This window comes from Protopterus annectens, chromosome 14.part0 (genome assembly GCF_019279795.1).
Source record: "Protopterus annectens isolate FY-2018-M chromosome 14.part0, PAN1.0, whole genome shotgun sequence".
NCBI lineage: Eukaryota > Metazoa > Chordata > Ceratodontiformes > Protopteridae > Protopterus > Protopterus annectens.
In genome coordinates this window covers 11,855,459-11,882,211 of record NC_056748.1, presented here as the reverse complement: position 1 = coordinate 11,882,211, position 26,753 = coordinate 11,855,459, and the positions used below count along the sequence as shown (strand labels likewise).

General features: G+C 41.6%; 1 protein-coding gene across 2 annotated transcripts in view; it reads left to right on the top strand.

Moving 5' to 3' along the window:
• ADD3 (adducin 3) overlaps positions 1–26,753 on the top strand; it is a 3,087,715-nt gene that overhangs the window by 221,072 nt on the left and 2,839,890 nt on the right. For both annotated transcript variants that reach the window (XM_044055712.1, XM_044055702.1), the window contains exon 2: positions 5,601–5,687. The gene's annotated coding sequence lies outside the window, so the exon portion shown is untranslated. The remainder of the gene's footprint in view (positions 1–5,600; positions 5,688–26,753) is intronic.

Here is a 26,753-nt window from a genome sequence, read left to right as displayed (position 1 = left end):
AAAAAGGCAGGGACTCCCAAGAAAGTCAGATAATTGGGTTGGAATTTACCAATGTTGTACGCAGTTAGTACACTGTACAGGTTGATTTTGTACTGAGCTCTTTTCAGTTGTCTCCTTTTTAAAATCAACAGAAATCTTCCCAAAATGGTATCCATTAATACATGGACCAGCACTTGATGTCTTTGTTCAATCCAGGTTTCGTCTGTAGTGGGCTGTTGGTATGTAGTTACATTTTCAGTTTCTTTTGATTGTTGCCTGGTGTTTCTGTTTTTCCAGTTGTTCATATGTCTTTGCTTACAGTTAACAGTAGTATTCCTGCATTGTATATTCCCTGGTTTGCAAACTCGACCCTTTTCTTTTTATTCCACTACCCTCATCTGTCTTTTATTCCTAGTCTCCCCTCACGGTTCTCTTCCTTGATTGTGGACATATAGAAAGTTAGTAAGATGGTTTGTGTCCTCAAGCTTGGGGGGCCTACAGAGATTAACGGCATTTAGCCCTGTTTTTGTCCTCTGGCTGCATTCTGTCAGGTAACAGAGCAACTATCACGTAAGATTCTGCTTCTTGTCTTGAACTAGTCTATTCACTTCAACTTTATGCCTTGTGTGATGTTTTTGATGTTAAAAGGTCAGTGCCTGATTGCATAGATTGTGTTTTAATAGCACTGTTTATGCATTTTAATATTTATTGATTACTTTAGAGTGCTGGTAAACATTTGCATTTTGGTACAACTTTTGAATGCTTCGTGGGGAGCTTATACGCATTTGATACACTGTTGTATGCTGCACGGAGCTTATAAACATTTTCTGGAATTATTGTTAAATGCATTATAGAAAGGTCAGTGTCTAAAGACAGACTTCTCATCTAATACAACTGAGTGGTAATAAACTGACTGGAGACTCCCTTTATCTTAATGAACCTATCAAGACTGTCTGCTTCTGTAAAACTCCTGAATTTTCAGATTGTTCTTGACTTTCCAGCTCTGCCTTTTGTGATGTCAGCCTCCTTTCATATTTAGTGTACCTCTTTATAGTTTGGTCCAGTCATACTGCTAAAGGAAACACTGGTATTACTAATGGAAGTTAGTCATATTGAAGAGATCCTTTTTTGTGAAAGTATAGCATTTGAGTAGTTTAATTATTCCATTCTATTCTCAGAAAGAAAAAGATATAACACTGAGAATAAGTGCATACCTTCAACCTGGAAACATCAAAAATCTGAACAAAGGCCCATGAAAAGTAGGTACAACTGACCAAAAATCAGGACACTGATTAATGTAAAATTTGCACACCTAATCATGTAATCCCTCCCACTCCGATGGAATTATGGGATGACAACATGAAGATTGAACTCTCACTAAATAATAAATAGTGGCAGACATTTGAATTTCAGACTTCATATCCCTCAGAAAATACTGATGCAAAATATGTTATTCTAGCAAGTATCTGAGTTTACAGGAGCAATATTTAAAATCTGTGGGCCTTTGCCTCACCATTTTGGCTTTATCCAGATTTCTTGCTCTGCGAGATTGAGAGGTATGATCAGTGATACTTTTAAAATAGTAGCACTAGTAACTTGAGATAGTGACAGGCTAGTAGAATGTGAATATATGTTTTCTGAAATAAAAGAAGTCTTTAAGTGAAATTATTGCCATAACTTGAGATTTATTCACCATCTTTTCTGCAAACGTCACCAGTTTTAAACAGGAGTAACCAGGATCGAGCTAAAAATTGAGTAATTATCAGGGACAAGGGCCGCGGTGGTATGACGGTAGCGTTGTTACCTCACAGCAAGAGGTTCTCCCGTTCTATTCTCGGCTTGGCTTGGGAGTGCCTTCTGTGTGGAGTCTGCATGTCCTCCCCGCAGTTGGGTAGCTTGCGAAAGACATGCGTGCATAAATGGGCGTGCCTTCGTTGAAGGTTGGGTGTTGAGCTGGCACCTCGGCGTTTCGTAAAAATCTACTGCCAATCATTAGCGGACCGGAGTTCCGCTGTGGCGACCCCTTACCAGGAAAAAACCGAAAGACAAACAACAACAACATCAGGGACAGGTGAGTAAGTATGGTAGCCATTCATGTAGTGGCAGGACAGTGTTATGAAACTACAATCACTGACACCAACCAACGAGCACAAGTATTTCTAAAGACCATCCCAGTCATTATCATAGAAGTATATAATTTCATAAATCCTTTTAAAAAAACAAATGAATGCCCACACTTTTTCATGGCAGTTCATCAACCAGTTTCCAACTTCAAGCACAAACGCAGTCATCTTAAAACAAAATAATCGGCAAACAAACTACCTAAATAAAATCTTAATGTGAAAGCAGAACAGACCATAATAAAACTAGTACTGGATCTAAATCACCATGTTACTGCAGTTACAAGACAAAAAAGATGCATTTTTCTCATTGCTACTAGTAAATAAACAGTGAGTGAGTAGCTTGATACAGTTTAAAACTTAACTCCAGAGACAAGAAATTCAGTGTATGTGGAAAGAAGTTTAGCAATGAAGCTGGAAGAACTCTACACATTAGTATGCCAATATAGTCATCAAGTACTACTAGATTACCTTGGGTTACCAAATATCAAACTGTTTCAGCATCTTTTTCCTCAAGGTTCCAGCTCTAATAAAATTAAAGTTCTGCAGTGGTGACATAAGAAGTACCACCTAAAGCTTTGTTAACTTCACTTTAAGATCCTCACTTTACCTGCAACTTGGCGGTAAGATTAATTTTCCCGCGGATAGCTAGTTTTGCTTAGGCAACCTAGGTGACTTCATGGGAGAACATTCCCTGAGAAGAATGTGTTCATAAATCATCCCTTCAAAAGTCTTGCTTAAATCAGAAACTAAACTGGGACCATGTGTGCTTCCTCACTGAGAGCATGTGCAAAACTGCATGCTTACAAGAAAGAAGACTTAGAACTGAACATTGGCTATCAAGGGATGTCGCGCACAGTTCATGCAGTGCAGTATTATAGTGGAAGAGAAAATCAGCACAGTAAGAAGAAAGAACACCAAAGTACACTAACCACATTAAGATTAATTGTCCTTCTTTCACACTTGACATCGGTAATCGCCCTCCTGTTTTCATGATGCAGCCTACTAAAGAGGATTCATAGCACCTATATACTCTTAACCATACAACTGACCATCCGTCCTAGTGGAATGTGGGGAAATCATATAATACGAGGAGCTGATATCAAACTCTGTTATAAAAGGTAACTTCCGAATGGCACATTAACAACAAAGAAATACTAAGGTACTGTACTTCTTTTTGTCAGTGGAATGAGCAACATTACAGCATGTCACTGTTGTCACTGTAAGGTGTTATAAGAAACTATTAACCTAACCTATAAATACCTGTCTAAATGTTTACCTTGAGTCCTACCTTAAATAGATTTTGTGATCTGCTCTCAGGGACCCCTAATGAGTAGTTGACAGAGTAACACGCAGCCTGCATATTTCCTGTATCTAATTTTGCGTTCTGCAGCAATAATTTAAAAAAAAAAAAAAGAGAGAGAGAGAGAGAGCGCGTAACCTAGCTGTAAATAAAAAAAAAAAAAATTTCAGGAATTGAAGGGGCCACTCAGAAATTCATGGCACCCCATTATTTTGCCCTCAAAAGTGATAAATACCAAGGAATTCTGTACGATTGAGAGGTATGATAAGTGCGTGCACGCACACACACAAGCACACATTTTGGTTGTTTTGCTTAAATTGCAAAGATGGATAGAGCATTAGTGGCTAGATTTTGAAATCATGCCATGACAAAACGGTCTAATCTTTAGGCTATTTATGTGTTGATGCAACATGCATTTTTAGAGAGAGTTTTGGATCATGGGAGTACATGTCAGTAGATCGATAATTATTAGTTGCACAGAGTTCACAAAATTCATGCAGTGAACCAAGAAGACCAAACTGGTAGTAAACTTCATAAAACATTACACCATCTCTTTCACCAGATTCAGTTGATTCTAATAAACTGCCATGGTGCATTCTTGGGTTGTAAATATAAATTGGACTTAAAACCATTGTTAGGAGGAGTCCTTGGCAAGGTGGCTTAAGTCTATAAAATGTTTGTTATTAGGATATGATAAAAATTTTAGAACTGCTGAGAAGCAAGTAAGGATTTTTTTTTTGATAATGAGGTTAGCTGAAGAAAAGGCAGTCACTGGGAAATGGAACTCAGTGGATGTGCCAACCATAGGAAGATTAACACAATTTGTACATGATACATAAATTAGAGCTATTAAGAGAATGTTTGTGTGTGTGTGTACACACACACAAACACACACACAGCACATAAATAAATGTAATATAATGATCTTTTACATGGTTGGCCTGGTAGCCATATAAGGAATTTTTTAACACCTTTATGTTGCATTATCATTTGTGACATAGGCAAACTTTCCTAATCATATTACTTCAAATTTAAAACATTATACATCACATATTTTATACATACATATATATATATATATATATAGATAAATATGGATATATATATATATGTGTATATATATATATATATATATATATATATATATATATATATATATATATATAAAACAAGAATCATCTTTATTAAATTATCACTTGTGATATCAGCAATTCTACATTTATATCAAAGAAGACAAACCATATTGACATATTTGTAGTTGCAAACATTATACATCACTTAGTCTATAAGTCATTGTCAGTCAAACATTAACTAGCTCATTCAAATCCCGCTGTCTTGTAAACCTCATTCCTCCAAAAAGTTATTCTGCATGTATTGTTCCCAAAATGTCCATGTTTTTCTATGTAATTTGTTCCTACTCTTTTCTAAAGATCCCGTTTCCGGTTGTTTTATCTCTGTTATATATTCACTACTTCTAGTACAGTTGGTTTAGACTTTGATTTCCTTTTTCTAACTTGTAGTACATTTTTAACAGATGTACTTGGCAGTGTCGGTATTGATTTGATTGTGATGATGCTTGATTTGCTGTTTTATTTAATGTGTTAGAGCATTTCAGTTTAAAACTATGCTGAGAGGTTTTTATATTAGAAGTGTCTAATACAGTATTATCAGTAAAATCAAATTGTGTATAATACTGCTGCTGTAAGCATTATATTTCTGGGATGTTGTGAATGCATTAGACCTTCTTTTAAGATTATTTATACATGACTAGTGAAATCTTTCAATAAGAACATTGTCAAGGAAAGTTTGCATCCAAATTGCTTAGCAAAACAAGTGTAGCTGGGAATGTAACTTTCTGATACTGTACCTATATTTTTTGTGTCAATTTAATGTGTATATTAAAATATCTGGATTTTTTTATATTGAATGTGTAAATGCTGGAGTTGGATGTGAATAAAAGCTGCTTTTTAAAGGGGGGGAAAGGGTCTAATCATTATCCTCTGAAGCCATTGCAGTTGCCATCAGTTGTATCCTGAATGAGTCAGTTAGGGTAAAGCAAATTGTGCAGAACGTACTGTGAAATATATGTTGGTGTAGAAAGACCATCCATGTATTGAGTAGCTGTGTTCTAGTAGAACCACCAAAAATTTACAAATGCATCAGTAATATAAAATTATTCATATCTCTATTGTCTGTAGGGTCCTTGTTTATTATTCATCACAACAAAACAGAAGAGAAATGATCTGAAATTAGTGCCAACCGAAGTGGCTTGGAGACGTACAGCGGTAGGTACAGTAAAGTCACATGTATTTGACATTTTGATGCAACTTGCAGCCAAAATTGGCTGAAATTATTTTGTTATTGTTTGTAATTTGTAGATAAATGACATATTAATAGCAATGTTTAGGAAGGCATGATGAGAGGGCTTTCACAGCAAAAAGTGTATTATCCTTTTCATAAAGATAGTTGACCGAAAACCATTGGAAGTGTTTTTTTATTTAGTTCTTTAACCTACTTATTATTCTCAGTCTATGCAAATCTGTCCTGAAATAAATTAAATTAAAGAGGTTGCCTTTTATACAGGACTGTAGGTGTCTTCTGAGACGATGGCCTCTCTTTCCTTGGTACTTTCATGACCAGATTATTACAGGGATGAGCTGACCTTAGCTTTGACCTCCTATAAACTCATTTAACCAAGAAGGTCAAGGGTGTTTAATACAAAAAGGTCTACTGGCTGTTTTTAATAGAATTAGGAAGTGCGTGCATCCTGATATGTACATATATAACTTAAATCCTGCATATGTTAAAGTAAATTTAACAGTGTTCAACTGCATAGCACCCTTGAGATGTTGGTCAAGCAGGTTTAGCTCCAGAAATATCTGGACATGTACCTTAATTTTCAACAACACATTGAAACCAGTGTAAACATGATGCTTAAACAACTAAAGGAATGATGCAGAATGACTAATCTCCCTAACTCTTGGAGGGAGATTGCAGTTGAATTAGTTATTCCTAAAGTGGAATGCTTGCTCTCGGAGATTATTTTGAATTCTCACAAGAATACCCTTCGTTTACAAATGGTGATGAGCAAAAGCTGCAGATTAATTTCCCTGACAACTGACCTGGGCAGTGGTGCACACAGTAAAGTGGCTGAATATGACGTTTGTTGCTACTTTCTTCTCTCACATTTCATTTCTTGCAGTGTGACCACTGTCCCCAATCCACACCTAGCATGTACACTAAAAATCAAGTAATGCAGATAATTCCTTCAGGCTCTCAGTCAAGGTGCTGTCATTGCTGAAAGAGATTTTTATGTGCTCGTGAAAAGGCAATAAAGTGCATCAGATTAGCATGAGAGTAAATTGATAGGGCACCTTATTCATACCTTTGCATGTCATTATTTTGGAAACCTATCTGAATATATTTGTACAAAGTCCTATGCTTCCTTCCCTTGTCTGTTTGGCTGAGCACATTTTATAGCTATGGCTCAGGATTTACTGCAGATAACTTTCTGAAATGAACTGTGATTTCTGTGTGTGTGTGTGTGTGTGTGTGTGTGTGTGTGTGTGTGTGTGTGTGTGTGTGTGTGTGTGTATGTCATGCTGTCTATTATTATGGTATATTTACTGTTCTTTTATAGAATGTTGCCTATAGGTAGGTATACATGGGAAGCCATTATCTCTCAGGAGACTTCCCTTCAACCAGGTTGGGAAGGTGTTCTTAAAGACTCCACTTGGAGGCTTTTGAGTTCCTTGTTTTAGGTCAGCCCAGTAAATTCATTAAAAAAAATCCTTCCTTGATGAAGCTCTCTCTCCATGTTAATAGGGTAGTTCCCGTGTTAAAATGCACACTTTTTTTGTTTTTAAAAACGAACAAGTAATATACTCATTAAATAATATGTGGATAAAAGGAAATTAAAATAATGCACTCCATGTGTTTTTCTTTCACTTTACACTAATGGGATTGACAAAATTAAATGCTTTTTCAAATTTTAATTTGGAGGTTTTCAGATGAAGTCTAGTTTTTCACAGTAAAAGTGATTATAAACTCACATTGAGGGGGTACAGCCACTGGGGATGCACAAGCCAGAGCATTTCTTTGTGCTGGTCCCAAGCCCGCATAAGTGGGGAGGTTTACGTCAGGAAGGGCATCTGGTGTAAAACTTTTGCCAGATGACATATGCAGACAACAATACAGATTTTCATACTGGATTGGTCGAGGCCCGGGTTAACAACGACCTGCAACAGTACTGTTAGCCAATAGGGTGTTGGTGAAAATGGGCTACTGTTGACCGACGGAGAAGAGGGGGAAGGCATGTCCAAAGGCAGGAAGAGCGGAGGAAGGTTAGGAGTGTGGGAGTGAGGGTAGGAACTTTGAATGTTGGCTGTATGACTGGTATAGGGAGAGAGCTAGCTGATTTAATGGAGAGAAGGAAGACTGATATATTGTGTGTGCAAGATATCAGATGGAAGGGTAGTAAGTCCAGGTGTATCAGAGGCTGGTTCAAATTGTTCTGTCATGGTGTGGATGGGAGGAGAAATGGGGTAGGGGTTATCCTGAAGAAACAGTATGCTAAGAGTGTTTTGGAGGTGAAAAGAGTGTCAGAGTGATGCTTATGAAGCTGGAAATTGATGGTGTGTTGAATGCTGTTAGTGCATATGCTCTGCAAGTTGGGTGTACGATGGACGAGAGAAAAAAATTTTGGAGTTGGATGAAGTGGTGATGAGTATACCCAAGGGTAAGAGAGTGGTGATTGTAGTGAATTTCTTTGGGCATGTTGGTGAAGGGAACAGAGGGGATGAGGAAGTAATGGGTAGGTATGATGTTAAGGTGAGGAATACATAAGGGCAGATGGTAGTGGATTTTGCGAAAAGGATAGACATGGCTTTAGTGAATATGTATTTTAAGAAGAGGGAGGAGCACAGGGTGACATACAGGATTGGAGAAAGATGCACACAGGTGGATTATATCCTGTGTAGGAGGGCCAGTCTGAAAGCGATTGGCATCTGTAAAGTGGTGGCAGGGGGAAGTGTAGTTAGGCAGCATCGGATGGTGGTCTGTATGATGACGTTGGTGATCAAGAGTATGAGAGCCGGGCCAAGGATCAAATGGTGGAAGTTAAAAAAGGGTGATTGTGAGGTGGAGTTCAGGGGAAGAGTTAAGACAGGCACTGGGTGGCAGTGAAGAGTTACCGAATAGCTGGATAACTACAGCAGAGCTGGTAAGGGAGACCGCTAGAAAGGTGCTTGGTGTGACATCTGGACAGAGGAAAGAGGACAAGGAGACCTGGTAGTAGAACGAGGAATTACAGGAGAGTGCACAGAGAAAGGGGCTGGTGAAGAAGAAATTGGATTGTCAGAGAGATGAAGAAAGTAAACAGGCATATAAGGAGGTGAGGCACATGGTGAAGAGAGAGGTGGTGAAGGCTAAGGATAAGGCATATGGAGAGTTGTATGAAAGATTAGATACTAAGGAGGGAGAAAAGGACCTGTACCGATTAGCTAGACAGAGGGACCGAGCTGGGAAAGATGTGCAGCTGGTAAGGGTGATAAAGGATAATAAGGGAAAAGTACTCACAAGTGAGGAGAGTGTGTTGAGGCGATGGAAAGAGCACTTCTAGGGGCTAATGAATGAAGATAATGAGAGAGAGAAAGAAGGTTGGATGATATGGGGATAGTGAATGAGGAAGTAAGGACAGCTATGAAGAGGATGAAGAATAGAAAGGCTGTTGGTCCAGATGACATACCTGTGGAAGCATGGAGGTGTTTAGGAGAGGTGGCAGTGGAGTTTTTAACCAGATTGTGTAATGAAATGCTGGAAAGTGAGATGATGCCTGAAGACTGGAGAAAAGTGTTCTGGTACAGATTTTTAAAAATAAGGGTGATGTGCAGAACTGTAGTAACTACAGAGGTATTAAACTGATCAGTCGCAACATGAAGTTATGGGAAAGAGTGGTAGAAGCTAGGTTAAGAAGGGAGGAGGTTAAAAAGGGAGGTGGTGATTAGTGAGCAGCAGTATGGTTTCATGCTGGGAAAGAGCACTACAGATGTGATGTTTGCTCTGGGACAGTGTTGATGGAGAAGTATAGAGAAGGTTAGAAGGAGTTGCATTGTGCTTTTGTGGACTTGGAGAAAGCATATGACAGGGTGCCTAGGGAGGCATTGTGGTATTGTATGAGGAACTTGGGAGTGGCAGAGAAGTATGCAAGAGTGGTACATGTGTATTAGGGTAGTGTGACAGTGGAGAGGTCTGCAGTAGGAGTGACGTATGCGTTTAAGGTGGAGGTGGGATTACATCAAGGATCAGCTCTGAGCCCTTTCTTATTTGCAGTAGTGATAGACAGGTTGACAGACTAGATCAGACATGAGTCCCCATGGACTATGATGTTTGTGGATGACATTATGTTCTGTAATGAGAGTAGAGAACAGGTTGAGGAGACCCTGGAGGGGTGGAGATATACTCTAGAGAGGAGAGAAGTGAAGGTCAGCAGGACTAGGACAGAATATATGTGTATGAATGAGATGGAGGATAGAGGAATGGTGAGGATGCAGGGAGTAGGGATGGTGAAGGTGGATGAGTTTAAATGCTTGGGATCAACAGTTCAGAGTAATGGTGAGTGTAGAAGAGAGATGAAGAAGAGTACAGGCAGAGTGGAGTGGGTGGAGAAGATTGTCAGGAGTGATTTGTGACAGATGCGCATCAGTAAGAATGAAAGGGAAGGTATACAAGAGGGTACTGAGACCAGCTATATTATATGGGTTGGAGACAGTGGCATTGACAAAAAGGCAAGAGTCAGAGCTGGAGGTGGCAGAGTTAAAGATGTTAAAATTTGCATTGGGTGTGACGAAGATGGACTGGATTAGGAATCAGTATATTAGAGGATCATCTCAGGTTGGACGGTTTGGAGACAAAGCCAGAGATTTGAGATTGCATTGGTTTGGACATGTGCTGAGGAGGTATGCTGGGTATATTGGGAAAAGGATGCTAAGGATGGAGCTGCCAGGTAAGAGGAAAAGAGGAAGGCCTAAGATAAGGTTTATGGATATAGTGAGAGAGGACATGCAGAGGACTGGAAGAAATAGAAACAGATGATCCACTGTGGTGGCCCCTAACAGGAACAGCCGAAAGAAGTGAATGATTGCAGTCTCTAAGCTATGTGATACATACCTGCCTGTAGAGGATTGGAAGAAGTTTGGGCTAGTCCTAGGATCTAGGAAAGGTTCAATGGACAGTTGGATTGAAGAAAACTGATTGGATGTTCCATTCACATCTGATCACTCTGCCGAGTTAATGGAAAAACCTACTGAGAGCAGAGGTTTTTCTCATCTAATTTGCATGTAGGTATGCAGTTGGAGGTAAGCTGGTACGCATCCCAGTGTGTATTGATCATCCTTCCTTTATAGTCCATTTTAATCTGTTATCACAAAGTCGACAGTTACAATTTTTTTAAAAAATATATATTACATTGTTTATTTTTTCAGAAGAAATAGAAATGCAATTTTACTGCAAAGTCTGGTGATTCATATTCAGGTGGCTCAAAGTGCTCTTTTTTTGGTGAATGCCTTCTTTTACAGGGTGGAAAAGAAGCTGCCTACAGATCTACAAGTTGTTCTGTCCTTATCCACTTAACGTTAGCTTGTTGCCCTGCTTTTCATGTTGAAGTATTCATTTAATCAAACACAGAGAAATGGAATGAATACACTTAATCTAAGCATGTGTTTAAAACACTTGGGAAAAGGTGGCAAGTGAAGTAAACTGTAAATTGGATCAAGCATGCGTGGAGAAAGAAATACGCTTGTAAAATGGCATGTGTTGAGTTGTTAGTCTATTATTATATTTCTAATAATTTAACGTTCTGTTGTACTGGAACTTGCACTTTGGCCTGAGTCAGAGCTGAAGTTGGGCCCTCAGACCAGTATACCTCACTGAATAAAAACAAATAAACCAACAAATATAATATTTGTCATTTTTTTTGTATTGAGATGGCATGAGATTGGCTATTAGAAATGAGGGATTAAACTTTACTGTGCTTGGTTCTTCAGTTCAGTTCTTGACTAGGGTGTCTTCTTTGTGGAGTCTGTATATCCTACCTGTGTTCTCATGACCTCCCACATTTCAAAGAAATACTATAGGTGAATTGGTGATCATCCAAATTTTTCTGCGATGTATGCACATTTGTGTGCGTTTCCTACAATTGTTTTCCTGTCTACTATGATTAGTTTCTTTGCCTTGTTTCCTTTAAGTGCTGCGATAAGCCCCAGCTCCCCATTAGACTGTATTGAATTAAACTGGAAATGGGAGAATAAATGAAGGATCAGAGGGACTCTCATCATTTTATAGGCTGGAGGTATGAATTTACAAGTTTCTGACCCTTTTTTCAACAACTGTATTAAATCGTCACATTTAAGTCAGTGGCTTGGGTATAGATACATTAATAAAAACGAATACAAACAATAGCATTTTCCGTTCTTTCTGTTATGCAGTATCCACATGTTTTCCTCTTTTAACAATTTTCATTCACTCCAACATTTAGATAAATTAGTCAATTCCTGCCTCCCTTAAACTTCACTCATTCCAACAAATTCCATTTATTTCTATGTACATTACCCCTTCCCTTTTTGAAAGATTCCACCTCCAGTTCTTTTATCTCCTTTACAGTGTTCAGTACTTCATTTGCAGTCATTTTAAATGTTGACGTCCATTTTCTAGCAGTTACTTTTTTGGTAGCCAAGACCATAGAATTCATTAAGACCTTTGTGTGTAGGCAGTTCAGATCCCGTCTCCTAGCTCAAAATAATAATTGTCTTAGTTACATCCATTTTGTTTCTGCAACATTTTTTGATTAAGTACACTGTAGGAAGCCTTTAAAGTCTGTCATCTCTTTATATTCCCAAACGATGTGCCCAAATATCACTGTCTCTGTCCCATTACACGTCCAGCACTTCCAGTGTATCTGAGGAAAGTACTCTGAAGTCTTTTTAGGGCATGAAAATACCTATGCAAGCATCCTAATCCCTCTGGGCTTTGCTGCATACAGATGTCTGGTCATAGTTACTTTGGGAAAAAGAACGGAAAAGCAGCTTACGATCTTTTCTAACATCCTCTGTTTGATTCTTATAGTAATATTGTATATTTTGTACTAAGTCATCATCAACATCCACCTCCTTTTTCCCATTTTCTGTTTGGATTGGGATGTCGTGTCAACTGTCACCATCTCTGTATATTTATTGCCACTCTCCTACCTTCTTCGACACTCATGCCTGACTGTTGCAGGTCTTCTCTCACACATTCCATCCATCCATCTCTTTCTGGATGCCCTTGTCTCCTCTTGTATTCTTCCTTTCTGTCCAAAATCATCTTCACCAGATTGTCTCACTGTAATTTATTCTCTTTGACCTTATCTGCAGTTGGACCTACTTTGGCTTCTGGTCTTATTCCTCATCTCTTTGTCTCTCCTACAGTGTGCATACTACCACCCATGTCGGGCACTTCATCTCCATCGCCTCTAGCTTCCTGAACTGCTATGCCTTTACTGCCCAGGTTTCTGTACTTTACAGTAGTACTGGTCCCAACACTGTTTTGTACACCTTACTTTTCAGCTTCTTTGCATTCTTCTGTCATACACTACACCTTACACTCCGACATTTGGCAGCAGCCCCTCTGATTCTGGCTTTGACCTCCTGATTCAGCCATCCCTTCTCCTTTACCACCCCTCCCAGGTAATTGAAGTTGTTAACATGTTCCACTCTTTTCCCTTCTATCTCAATTCTTAGCTGTTTCTGATTTCCCCTGTTTGCTGCCATTACAACTGTCTTATCTCTAATCTGTTTCATCTAATGTGCCTTCAGTTTTGCATTCCATTCCCCTATCCTTTGCAGAAGTTCTTGCTTAGAATCTAACTGTAATGACACATTGTCTGCATACAGCAACTTTGTTGATCTGTCCTCTCTGACATGTTTGCTAATGTAGTCCATTACCAGTATGATCAGCACTGGCCTCAGAGCTGAACCCTAATGCACACCCATTCCCACTGGGAACCCCTCTGTGAGACTGAACAATGTTCGTACTCGAGTCATTGGTTCTTGTATTTAGCTTGTACTGGATCTACCACTGTTTCTGGGACTTTAAACCGCTGCAGGACTTCTCAAAGCAGCTTTCTTGGGACCTTGATACATGCTTTCTCCAAGTCTAGGAATTCCTAGTTGGACTCTTTCCTAATTTCTAGCTTCTTCTTAAGTATTTGTCTCACTGCAAGTATTGGGGCAGTTGTGCTGATTCCTGATCTAAATCTGAACTGCTAATCTACCACCCTACTTTCTACTACTCTGCATATGTGTCTGTCAGTCACTCTCCAAACCTTCATGCAATGTGACAGGAGTTTAATACCTCTGTACTGCCCATACTTGTTAATACCCACTTTCTACTTGAACTCTGGCACTAGAATGCTTATTCTCCAGTCATCTTAGATATTTCTTTCTCTGCATACTGCTATGAGTGCCCCCCGGAGCCATTTCTTCCCTATTTCACCCAACATTTTTGTCATATCTGCTGTGACTTCATTGCTGCCTGCTGCTTTTCTTGGCTTTACTTTCCTTAGTGATGCTCTTACTTCTTCTATGGTGGGCTTCTTCTGTTCTCTCATTGTAGGCTGTGCCTGTGGCACTAGAACTTTTGTGGGGTTTTCTTTGTTCAGAAGCTGCTGAAAGTGCTCCTTCCATCTGCCTTTGATGTTCTGTGGGCTGGTGAGCAGGTTGTTGTTGGCATCCCTTATGATGAGTGTTTGACTGTCTTTATCTTGCTGTGTTTGCCTTGCAACCGATCATCGTTTCTTTGTGCATCTACTGAGTCGCTTTCTAGAAGCTGGTAGAGTGTCTCTGATGCTCTTCTTTGCTATTCCAACTCCTTTCTCAGTCTCTTTACTAGCCAACCAGTATTCCTTCCTAACGTGGTCTATCTTTTCTGTCTTCCACTTTTTCCTGCACTTCTTTCTTTTGATGACTTCATGGGCTTCTGCTTCCCACCATCATCTTTCCTTATGTACCTTATTTCCATACCTGGCTCAGCTACCCATCTGCTCTGTAGTCCTCACTCACACATGCTGTTTGGAGGCTCTGCCATTCTTCTTCAGCTCCCCCTATTTCCTCTTCATTAGATGCTTAGAGTCCTGAGTAATTTCTTTAACTGTTGTGTTTTCTGTCCAGTCAGCTTCCAGAGTCTTTAGCCTGGTTTCTGTTGACCTTAGAGCCTTCTCCAACTACTGCTTGCAGCTGATTGCGGCAACCAATGGTTTATGCTATGGACCGACTGTTTCACTGGGGATGAATGTGCAATTAGTAATTCCAAACCAGTGCTCTTTCCTACTAGGAGGAACTCTACTCAAGTTGCATGTTGGCCACTCTTGTATGTCTTCATATGACTTTCTCTTTCTGAACCATGTGCTTGTTATCATCAAGTCATTTGCCAGACAGAAGTCTGAATTGGCCTCTCCTTCTTTATTCTGTTTGTCTCGCCCAAGTGGACTCAAAGTTGTCGTAACCAGTTCTGTCTGTCCCGATATGCATTCAGGTCAGCCATTATCAGCACTAGTTCATGTTGATGTTCATCGTGCATACAGCTGCAGTCATAACAGATGATTTATCCTGCCGTCAGGCGGGTCCTTGGTCGGCCGAATTCCAAAGTCTAGGTCCGGCGTCGGTTGTCGTCGCTTCTTCCCTGACGTCAGTGCGGCAGGGGTACAAAAGAGGCAGCCAACACCATTTTCTTCAGTCTTTCTTGCCGCGCGGTGCCCGAAGCAGAAGCAGTTAGCAAGTGCCGGTCGGCCAGCTCCTGAGATTTACGAAAGTATGCCGAAGTCTTCTTGAAAGCTAAGTATTCCCGTTGGGGAAACTTTTCTTGCCTCAGACCAATGTCAGACAAAGTTAATAATTGCATTTCATGTGGGAAGCAAATACCGCATAAGGATTTCCACTCTTTCTGTATACCTTGCTTAGGCCCAGACCACAACGTCTCGGCCTGCCGTTTTTGTGCTAGATTCAACAAATGCACTATTAAGTGTCGGGTGGAGTTCGCCCTTCACTTTTTTGGCAAAAAATGTAATTATATTATGTCGTCGGATACTCCGACTCCAGTTTTGAGCAAAAAACGCAAGGATAAGGACCGACATATGAGATCCACACCACCTACTGAAACCACGCTAACGCTGACTACCGGTTCTCCGATACTCAGCGAAGCGCCCACGCAGCCCCTGAGTACCGATGACAATGCATTACTGGTGTCTTCAGTACCCGAGGTTGCAGGCTCTTCGGCCCCCATTCCTACTACAGATACCAACGCCACTCCTGGTGGGGAAACTCGGAATTTAACTAAACAGAATTACTGTGACCAAAAAGACAAAAAGTTCCGTACCACCGACAGAGAGATCAATTCTTTTATTTTCCAACAAACAGTAAAATCCAACGAAATGAGCGCTTTCGTCTGCCCAAAGCAGACTTCATCAGATAGTGAACCAATGGTGCCTCCTATTTTTATACACTTTAAAAACAATCATCTAATTTGCAAATAATTATCCAATCAATTGCAATGGTTTAAAACCAACTCTGAAAATTAAAAATTCACTTCTTTTGGTGTACTTTTCCTTGTTTTGAACTGCAGAACATTAAAAAGCTAGTATAAAGTGCAACAGTGCTTAAACATATCATTCAATTTTCTTCATATATATGTGCTTATAAAAGAAGAAATGTAAAGAAGTATATAATACTTATTTAATGTGTTACAGTTAATAAATTTAAAACGCCTTCCCTTTTACTCACCTATATATTTAAATTTACACTAAACTGGTGTCTGAATGAATAAGAAAATGTAAAAATATGCATATATAAAACTCAGAATTTAGACAGGCCTGCCATTTCTCAGGGGGTCTTCAGGCCTTCCTCCTTCTCTATTAAAGCCTTCACTAAATCTAAAACAGCCATGAAAACCAAAAAACAGGTTCCTCAGACCCCCTCTCAAGGCACCATGCCTAAAAAAACAGATGCTTAAAATGGCTGAGGATTTGATTACTCTTATCAGGGGTTCTCAACCCCCCTCTGACAAAAGGCCCAGATTAGAGGAAGACTACCCTTCCTCAGATCAAGCTTGTATTACCTCAGAACTATCTGAGGACCAGGATTATGCCTATTCTCCATTCAAAGATTCTGATGCAGAGGAGTCTATTCCCTCGGTCTCCCCCCCTGAGGACTTCTCTTTTGGGGAAACCCTGCATACATTGAGGGAACACTTTCACTGGGAAGGCCAAGATTACTCAGATTCCAAGAAAAAGCTCAGGGAATTTCTTCTGCTCCCCCAGCATAGGCCTCTGGCTATCCCACCTGTTTTAGATATATTGGATGATGTGTACACGGAAGCCAGCCTTAATCCTGATTCTTTGCCTCCAGCTCCTGTTAAACCAGATAGGTATTGCCGGGTTCCTGATTCTCACCAGTTCCCCTATATAAAAGCCATACTGCTGACCCAGAAACTATTTCACAGGGTCCCAAGGGAATTAAGGCCTCTACTGCTAAAAACCCCTTAGCTTCAGAGAGAGATTCCAGAGCTTTAGAAAGGTGGGGGGAAAAAAGGTGTACACCTCGGCCACTTTAACCATGATGGCATTAAAATGTCAGTTCCGTATGTTAAAGTATCAACAGTTTTTGATATCTCAGCTGAAAAGCAAGATGACACAACCAGAACAACCAGATTTAAAAGAGTTGCAGGATTTGTTGCATGGTGCAGAGCAAGTGGGTAAACATACCTTGCAGTGTGGTTTTGATGCTTTAGAGGCCTCATGTAGAGCTGCTGTTACGGGGTCTGTTATACGTACGCATGCTTGGCTCAAAGAGCAATCCTTACCAGATCATGTCAAAGCTAAATTATTAGATGCACCTCTTCAAAAAGATGTATTGTTTGGTGTTAACGCTGAGGATGTACTAAAGAAAATGGAGGAAAAAGCGAAATCAATGCAAACAGTGAAATATTTCCTGCAGGTACAGCCTCCACATTTCAGCAGAAACTGGCCTTCAAAAAATTGGTCCTTTCCAGCCACGGACAGACCTCAAAGGGGCAGATACAGGCGTCCCAGGGGTAGAGGGCAACCCCAAAGGATCTTTCAGAGCCGGACAGTGGCAAGCGCCAACCCCAAGAGGTGGAGAAGACAGATCATAGTCTTTTAGAAAACAGACACAATGACTTCCCCCTACACCTGCCAAGCAAAGCTTTAATGGCAGCACCTTCGGGCGGAAAACTGACATTATTCTCAAAAAACTGGCATATTGTTACAAGAGACAAATGGATTCTGGACATTATAGACAGAGGCTACAGGTTCCACTTTCACACCCTTCCAAAAATGAGAGGCATGCCAAACCTGCCACAAAATCAAAGGGCAGAGGCATAAAAACAAATTTCAGCTCTCATGGACATGAAAGCAATTCAAGAGGTACCTGTAAAAGAACAAGGTCAAGGGTTTTATTCCAGACTATTCCTGGTACCAAGGAATGACAAAGATTGGAGACCTATCTTAGACCTATCCATCCTAAACACATACCTACAGGTGCCAAAATTCAAGATGCTCACATTACAGCAGCTTCTTCCCATGCTGGGCAAGGAGTCTTGGCTGATAACATTGGACCTCAAGAAGGCATACCTGCATGTCCCTATCAGACAAGATTGCAGAAGATGCCTCAGATTTCTTGCAGGTTCAACCCATTACCAATTCTCTGCATTGCCCTTTGGCTTATCTACTGCGCCCAGAGTGTTTACGAAATGCCTGGCATCAGTAATCGCCTTCTGCAGACTACAAGAGATACAAATCTACCCATATCTGGACGACTGCCTGATCCAAGCGGACAGCAAGGACATACTACTGCAGCACCTGGCGTTTGTAATAAAACTATTGAACTTCTGGGATACACAAGCAACAAAAAGAAATCAAACCTAATACCCTCTCAACAAATAAATAATTTTCCTGGGTGCCAGCTTGGATACAACCACCCAGATGGCCTACCTCACGCCAGACAAGCAAGGGCAACTGTCTCAATACTTCAGAAAAATGGCAACTTACACCAGGCTAACTGCAAGGAAAATCCTGCAGGCCCTGGGATTCATGGCATCTTGCATCCTACTAATCCCATGTGCAAAGCTGCATATGAGGAAACTTCAATGGTACCTAAAAAAACTTATGGTCTCAACACAGCCACAGCTTGGAAGCAATTATACCACTCATTCCATGCCTTCAAAAGGAATTTATGTGGTGGGCTCAAGCTTGCCAAAGAAACACAGGTCTTCCTTTCTGTGTACCTCAAGCAACTCAAATCATCACAACAGATGCCTCAGACTATGCCTGGGGAGCACACATGACAGATCAGTGCATTCAGGGAAAATGGACCCGAAAAGAGAAGCACCTTCACATCAACCAAAAGGAAATGCTAGCCGTGCAAAAGGCTATTATGACCTTCAAAGACCTACTGCATCCAGGCCAGCTATTGATAAGGACAGACAACACCACAGTGATGCGGTACATAAACAAACTGGGAGGAACTCATTCATACCCCCTGTGCAGGCAAGCCATGACCCTATGGAACACAGCACTGGAATTGCAAATTTAACTACAGGCGCAATTCCTGCCAGGGAAGGAAAACACACTGGCAGACAACCTAAGCAGAAATATAACAGATCCACACGAATGGAAGTTGCATCCTCAAGTTTTCACAAAGATAACTCAGGCATGGGGACAGCCAGACATAGAGCTCTTTGCTACCTACAGAAATTGCCAAACTTTTGTTCAAGGACCTATCATCCACAGGCCTGGAAAGTGGACGCACTTTCCTTCAATTGGGCAACATTGTCAGTCTATGCCTTCCCGCCTCTTCCTCTGCTGCCCAAAGTTCTGTTAAAAGCCAGAGCAGAGAGGCCGAAAATGATTCTCATTGTTCCAGACTGGCCAAGACAACACTGGGTATCCGCTCCTGAAGAGCCTGACACATTCCCCACCATGGATCCTGCCTCTAGTCCCTCTTCTGTTGTCCCAGCACAACTACAAAACTCTTCACAGCCATCTCAAAACTCTAAATCTAGCTGCATGGAGAATTCCTTGATTTCCCAACAGTTTCTCTTCTCGAAGGAGGTGCATGATGTCATCTTGGAGGCCAGAAGACCTTCTACTAGAAAGGCCTACTCTGCCAAATGGAAACGATGTTGTGCCTGGAATCAAGAAAAGGGACAGAATCCTTGGGTAATAAACATACCTCAAATTTTACAGTACCTAGCCGAGATGTTAAACAATGGACTTTCCTTCTCCTCCATCAAGATCCACGCATCAGCCATTTCTGCACAATACAACACAGACCCTCCTTTATTCTCTCATCCTCTCTTAAGGCAGTTCCTCAGAGGGGCAAAGAATATAAAACCCCCAAGGAAACCACCAGTCCCTGCTTGGGACCTTAACTTCATATTGGAAAAGCTGACCCTTCTTCCCTTCGAGCCAGCTTCTTCATCAGAGTTACAGTACTTGTCATGGAAAACAGCCTTTCTTCTGGTTATCACCTCAGCTCGCAGGGTTTCGGGCTACAGGCCCTCATGGCTGTGCAGCCATTCATCATTTTCCATCAGGACAGAGTTTCCTTACGAACCAACCCTACCTTTATGCCAAAGGTAGTATCCAGTGTAGCTTTGAATCAGACTATCCACTTACCTACCTTTTATCCTAATCCTCAAAACAAAGGGGAAAGACTACTACATTCCTTGGACATTCACAGACAACTTCGTTACTACTTGGACAGGACAAAGCCATTCAGGAAATCTGAGCAACTCTGTGTGTCCTATGCTGCAGTTGCTCAAGGAAAGGCTATTTCCAAACAGACAATTTCAAAATGGATAGCCCACTGCATACGCTTTTGTTACTCATTTCATGGAAAAACTGTGCCTGCATGCATCAGATCCCACTCCACCAGAGCCACAGCTTCCTCTGCAGCCTTCCTCAGGGGGGTCCCTACCAAGGACATTTTGGAAGCAGCCACCTGGAGTTCAGTGCACACTTTCTCCAAGCACTATCACCTCCCACTATACTCAAAATCTAGAGCAGGCTTTGCCACAGCAGTCCTGCAGGGCATCCTAGCCCCTCCTAGTTCCACTTAGTGCCTACCACCTGTACTTAGCTTTGGGATTCTACCCATCTGTTATGATTGCAGCTGTATGCACGATGAACATAGTACAGTTTTGTACCTACCATAAATGTAGATGGTCGAGTGCTCATACAGCTGCAGTCCAGGTTGCCCTCCCTCCATCCCCTCTTAGGACAGGCCTTATGACAAACACTTTTCATACAACCTTTTTGGGGTATTCTTTTATGGTGTATTTGCTTGCAACTACTGTTTTTGATTTTTCAACATTGCATCTTTGCATAACATTATGTTTGCCTTCCTTCTGGGGGCACCTGACATCTGGGGCAAGAAAAACTGAAGAAAATGGTGTCGGTTGCCTCTTTTGTACTCCTGCCGCACTGACGTCAGGGAAGAAGCGACGACAACCGACGCCGGACCTAGACTTTGGAATTCGGCCGACCGAGGACCCGCCTGATGGCAGGATAAACCATCTGTTATGACTGCAGCTGTATGAGCACTCGAACATCTGCATTTATGGTAGGTACAAAACTGTACTTTCTGCTTTATCTATTGGGTCCTGTAATAGCTGTCTAAATGCAGTCTTAATCCTGCTGTGGGACATAGGGCAGTATTCATAATCTCAGCCTATCATTAGGCTACAGGATGATTGCTTTGAGTCTGTCACTAATTCTGATGACCTCCCTTACTGCCTTCTGAAGTTTCTCCTTCACCACAATTCCCACACCATTTCTAGCCTGTCTTCTTCCTGAGTAATAGATTATGGATCCCAAACCAAGTGGCTTTGTTGGGCTGCCCTTCCACCTTGAGTCCTGGACACATAGAATGCCCAGCCTCCTCCTTACTACTTCCAAGCTCCATCCTGTCAGTGAACTTACATTGAGTGTAGCAATGCTTAGTTCATGTTTGGCAGGTTGATTGGTTTTATGTCCAGCTTTTGCTCAACATGGCTATCGCAGGTAACCCAAGCTGGGTAACTGGACACCGGACGGCCTGTAGTTTATTTAAGAACATACCTAGAGCTTGTTTATTGCATTTTTTTGTGTTGCACTTAATTTAAAATCGTTTTTTCTTAAAATTGCATTTTACCTGCCTCTGACCTAGCACACATGTGTTGGGGTCATTTATTGCAATGTTCTGAATAGTTTGCTACTTGTGTGTCTCTGCTATCCTTAAACAAAAACAAAAAAACCTTGCTATTTTCCCACTTTCTGTAATTTAAAAAAAAGTTCAGTTACAGAGTTGCTGTTCTGAACTGTTTCTAAGTTTCTTGGAGGCCAGTGCTTACTTGGGCTAAATGGAAGTCTCTGTGTTCACCAGTGGCAGTAGTTAACACTGAGCAGCCCGCCTGTCCCTGTAGGAGAGGTTACTGCCTAGAAACTGTAGTTTTATTGGCCATTTTGGGTCAATTCCAAACTCCTTGATCTCTCTCTTAAAACCCTGCAACTCTCTTTTTGCGCAGTCTTGCACACAGAGCAGCGTCGGGCAGCTGGGGTATACTGTTCCTGGCTCCACAAAGTCTGCGCTGCAAATTTTCCCTTAGAACTAGGCAAGCCTCAGCTCAAGTGCTTCAGATCAACTGCTCTTATTGCAGCACTTGCATAACCCAAATCAGCACTTGTCCAAATCTCCTAGACAGCACTATTATAATACAGCATAAGACCCTTGATTGTCCGCCAGACAAGTGAAATTTACTTTTCCAAGCATGTCTAGAGGTGAGCTTCAGATGTACTCTCCAGTTCATCTGGTGGAATTGGGCATCCTGAGGCAATGTCACAACTGCGTCATGTATACAGACAACGCTCTCCTCTTACCTCTAGACACAAACACTTGTGAGAGATGCAAAAATACAGCCTGACTGGAGGCTAAGCGCTCTCAACCCATGACTTTAACAGACAATCAAGAGGAGAAGAGAGACACTAGCATCACACCACCAGTCACACATGGATCTACAAAACAAGCACCGGCAAAACATACACATAAATACACAAAAACATATTCGGAGGCATTGGGTACCATTCCGAAAAAGAAACAGTGCCCTCCAAAGCAGACAAGCAAGCAACCTGCACCTCCAAACACTAGCCAGAAAACACATAATTCACCTCAACAGTGTGCCTCATGACAGCCCCTAAGGCAAACACCATACCCAACACACTAGTAATAGGAGACTCTATAGTAAGGCACACAGATGTTCCACTCACCAGGCTGAACAAAGAGAAGGTTACTGTCAACTGCCTGTTGGGTGCTAGGATCCACCACATAACACAGGTACTTGGGTCACTCCAGAACAAGTACAAGTATGACGCTGTCATTGTACATGTTGGTGTGAATGATCCAAGACGTACCTCCCTGGACTACATGAAAAGAGACATTGAGGTGCTCTCTGATCATGTAGCCCAAGCTGGTATGACCCTGACCTTGAGTAGCATACTACCTTCACCTAGAATGATACCACAATACAAAGACAAAATGATCAATTTCAACAATTGGCTAAGCTTCTGGTGTCATTCTAAGGGGATCCAGTGTCTGTCTGCCTGGGATGACATGTTAGACAAGCCTCACTTTTTCACCAGAGATGGCTTGCACCTGTCACCCCTAGGCTTTTGAATACTGGCCAAGGCTCTTGCCGTCCCTATAGTGCCTTTTTTAGGCAAGGCTCAAAGGACAAACCAACCATCATAACCAGCACAGGTAACCAAAAAACTAAGGGTAATGCTACTCAATGCCAGAAGTCTCAACCTCAAAATGCACACACACAAGGCACTCCTCACTATGGAGAAAATCGATGTTTGTGCAGTGACGGAAACCTGGTTCAAGGCTCCAGAGAGCACCCCAGCACTGCCAGGTTACAATTCATATCATACCTTCCGGCCTCAGTTACCGGATCGCAGTACAAGGGGCGGAGGTGTATCCATATTCATCAAGGATACCCACATCTCCAGGTTAGTGGCGCAGCATGATGCCCCAGAGATTATCCATGAGCAACTATCAGCAGGCAAAACCACATTTCAAGTCGTAGCCTGTTATAGATCACCCACCATGTCCCAAGATGCTCACTCAGCATTCTTTGAGGCATTGGAAACTATAAAGGTCCTACCCAACACCATCATTTTGGGTGATTTCAACTACCCTGGTATAGACTGGGCGAACTACCAAAGTTCTAACTCCTATGCCCAGCGGTTCATAGAATTTATAAATTCAAATGCCCTTGAACAACTGGTATGTTCTCCCACTAGAGGGGACAACATATTGGATTTAGTCATCACATATATGGGCGCCCATTGTACCACACCCATTATCACTCCCTGTCTGGTCAGATCAGACCACAAACTGATAACCCTAGACATCCTCACCCCTTCACCTCCCCCAGTCAAAGAAACCATCGTAAAAAACCTTTCCAAAGCAAACTTCAAACTACTTGTGTCAGAAGGGAGAAGCGTCACTATCTTCTTGCAGAAGGATAATGATATCCAGGGTGCAGAATCCTACACCAAGGCACTTTATATACATCTTCAGGATTGCATGGACCATGCTATCCCAAATAAAACCAAGACTCCTTCTTCAAGCAAGAGGAAACCAGTCTGGTGGACCCCGGCCATAAACAAACTATACAATAAAAGGAGGAGAATTCTACAAAAAAACGACAAATCTCAAGTAGAAAAATCTTCCCTGATCAGCTTTAGTAAGAAATTGAGGGTACTCATCAAGTCAACTAAAGCCAATTTTGAAAAGAAAGTTGCTAAGGATGCCAAGGATAACCATAAGGCCTTCTATGGTTACGTCAAAAACCTAAATGGCAATGCTCAGGTCTGTTCTGAGCTAGTACAAAATGGAACAAAATACACTGACCCCACTGACATTGCCAACATCTTGGCTGACAGGTTCAGTGCAAATTTCTCCCCCCCACCACCACCTACAGGGCCTATTACTATTCCAGGGGATTGTGTAACTCCAATTATTACTGATTCGTTGGTTAATAATCTAAAGCAAAAAACACTGCCTCCATGGGACCAGATGGTGTCCCGGGCTCTGTCATACGCGAGCTCCAAAATGAATTAACCCCGCAACTGAATACCCTGTTCAGTTTCAGCCTCTCGATAGGATATGTGCCCATAGAATGGCACACAGCAACGGTGGTTCCGCTGCACAAGGGTGGGCCCACAACCGACCCTGGGAACTACCGACCAATAACCCTGACCAGTCTGATCTGTAAGCAATGGAGAGAATCATTATGGAACTCATAAATGGAGAGATTGGGAACCTCCAAACACTTGACCCCACACAGTTCGGCTTCGTCAAGGGCAGATCATGCCTCCTAAACCTGGTGGACTTTTTTGAGACAGTTACTCAGGCTATAGATAAGGGAAAGGAGGTACACACGGCTTACCTTGACCTTGCTAAAGCATTTGACACCATTCCCCATTCGGGTATTATTGATAAACTCACCAACCTGGGCATAAACCCTTACGTCACACGATGGATCGCAAACTGGCTTTCAGACAGATCCCAAAAAGTAAGAGTAGCGGGATCTATGTCCGAATCCAGACCAGTAACGAGCGGTGTGCCTCAGGGCTCTGTCCTGGGGCCCCTCCTGTTTGGCATATACTTCTCAGAAGTACAGGCAAGCACTGAAGGGCTGTGGCTGACCAAGTTTGCGGACGACTGCAAACTGGGTGATATAATAGAGTCTCCGGCCGACATGGATATCCTCCAGAAGGGCCTTAATGAGACTGATGCATGGTGACAAAGCCATGGTCTCAAGCTAAATGCTAAAACATGCGTAGTAATCCCCTTTGGAAAAAACAGGGTACCAGCAAACTACCATATAGGAGGTAACCCCCTGAAATCTGAAGTAGTAATAAGGGATCTAGGGACCCAAGTAGATAGTCAGCTTTCCTTTGATAACCATGTTGCCAAGGTGGTTAGAAAATCCTTCTATATGACCCATCTGATCACGAAAGGGTTCGCATCAAGATCTAAGTATGTAGTGGTGCCCCTGTACTCTTCCGTCATCAGACCCATTATTGAGTACAATGCACCAATTGGAATGTACCTGGCTAGGCATCTCCAGCAGCTGGAGAGACCACAGAGGCACCTCACTAAGAGGATTACTGGCCTCATACAGTTGCCCTATGCAGCACGATTGAAAAAACGAAGGCTTTTCTCTGTTGCATACCGCCTTCTCAGAGGCGATCTCTGTCTAACATACAGAGCCATGTCCAACCCAGAACTGTTGAACATGCTCCATCTTAGCAAAACCAAATCCACTCGAGCTACATGCTCTAGGGATATAAACCTCAGCACAACAATGAATAGAACATGCTGGAGGGATCGATTCCCTTCGCAAAGACTTCCCTTGCTGTGGAACAAGGTCCCGATCTACATAAGACAGAGAGCCCCTCACTATCACTCTTCAAGAGGAACCTTGACGAGTGGATGGGTAACAGAAAGTTCATACCAGAGATCATACCAACAGCTCTACTAGATAGGGGCCCAAGGGTGCTAGCTGCTAGATCAAGGGCCTAGGGAACTAACCAAAGGGGCGGTGAATACCGCACAACGTGGCTGGGCTAATATATGCCTTCGGGCAGATGGCCCATTACCTACCTATGAACCTAAGAGCAGCTCTGGTTGAGTTTTTAGTTGCACCTACAACAGAAACTACTATTTAAAAAAGGATGCTTAGTACTATATCTTTTTCTCTGTTATTTATGCCGTGCTTTTAAACTTCATTGTCATTGTATCCCACTTACTAGCTATCCCTTCTGAAGAAATGTATATACTTCCTAAGAAAACACGTGATTTCTACTATCCATTTCTTAAATTCCTCCTTTTTTTAGCAAAGCTTTAGCAAAATGTTAGCATCTCATTTTTTATTCATTATCTGCCCTTTATATTGGTGTTTATTGCTGCATGTTCTGAAATGTGTCAGTTAAATATAGATGCTCCTGTGAAATGTAGTTATTAATTAACTATATATATAAAAGACCCCCCTGAATCCTCACTGCACTGTAGGCAGGCTACCCCATGAAGCCTCTGATGCTTACATTATACCATCACCTATGTGCATTGTACATTTTGTGAATATTGTAAATATGTAGCTACTTCTGGGTACCTTATGTTCACATATTGTGCTACTATTCTAAGACTTGTGATGATCTGACTGTACTATGAGTTTGTTTTGCATTTGACTGTTTTTTG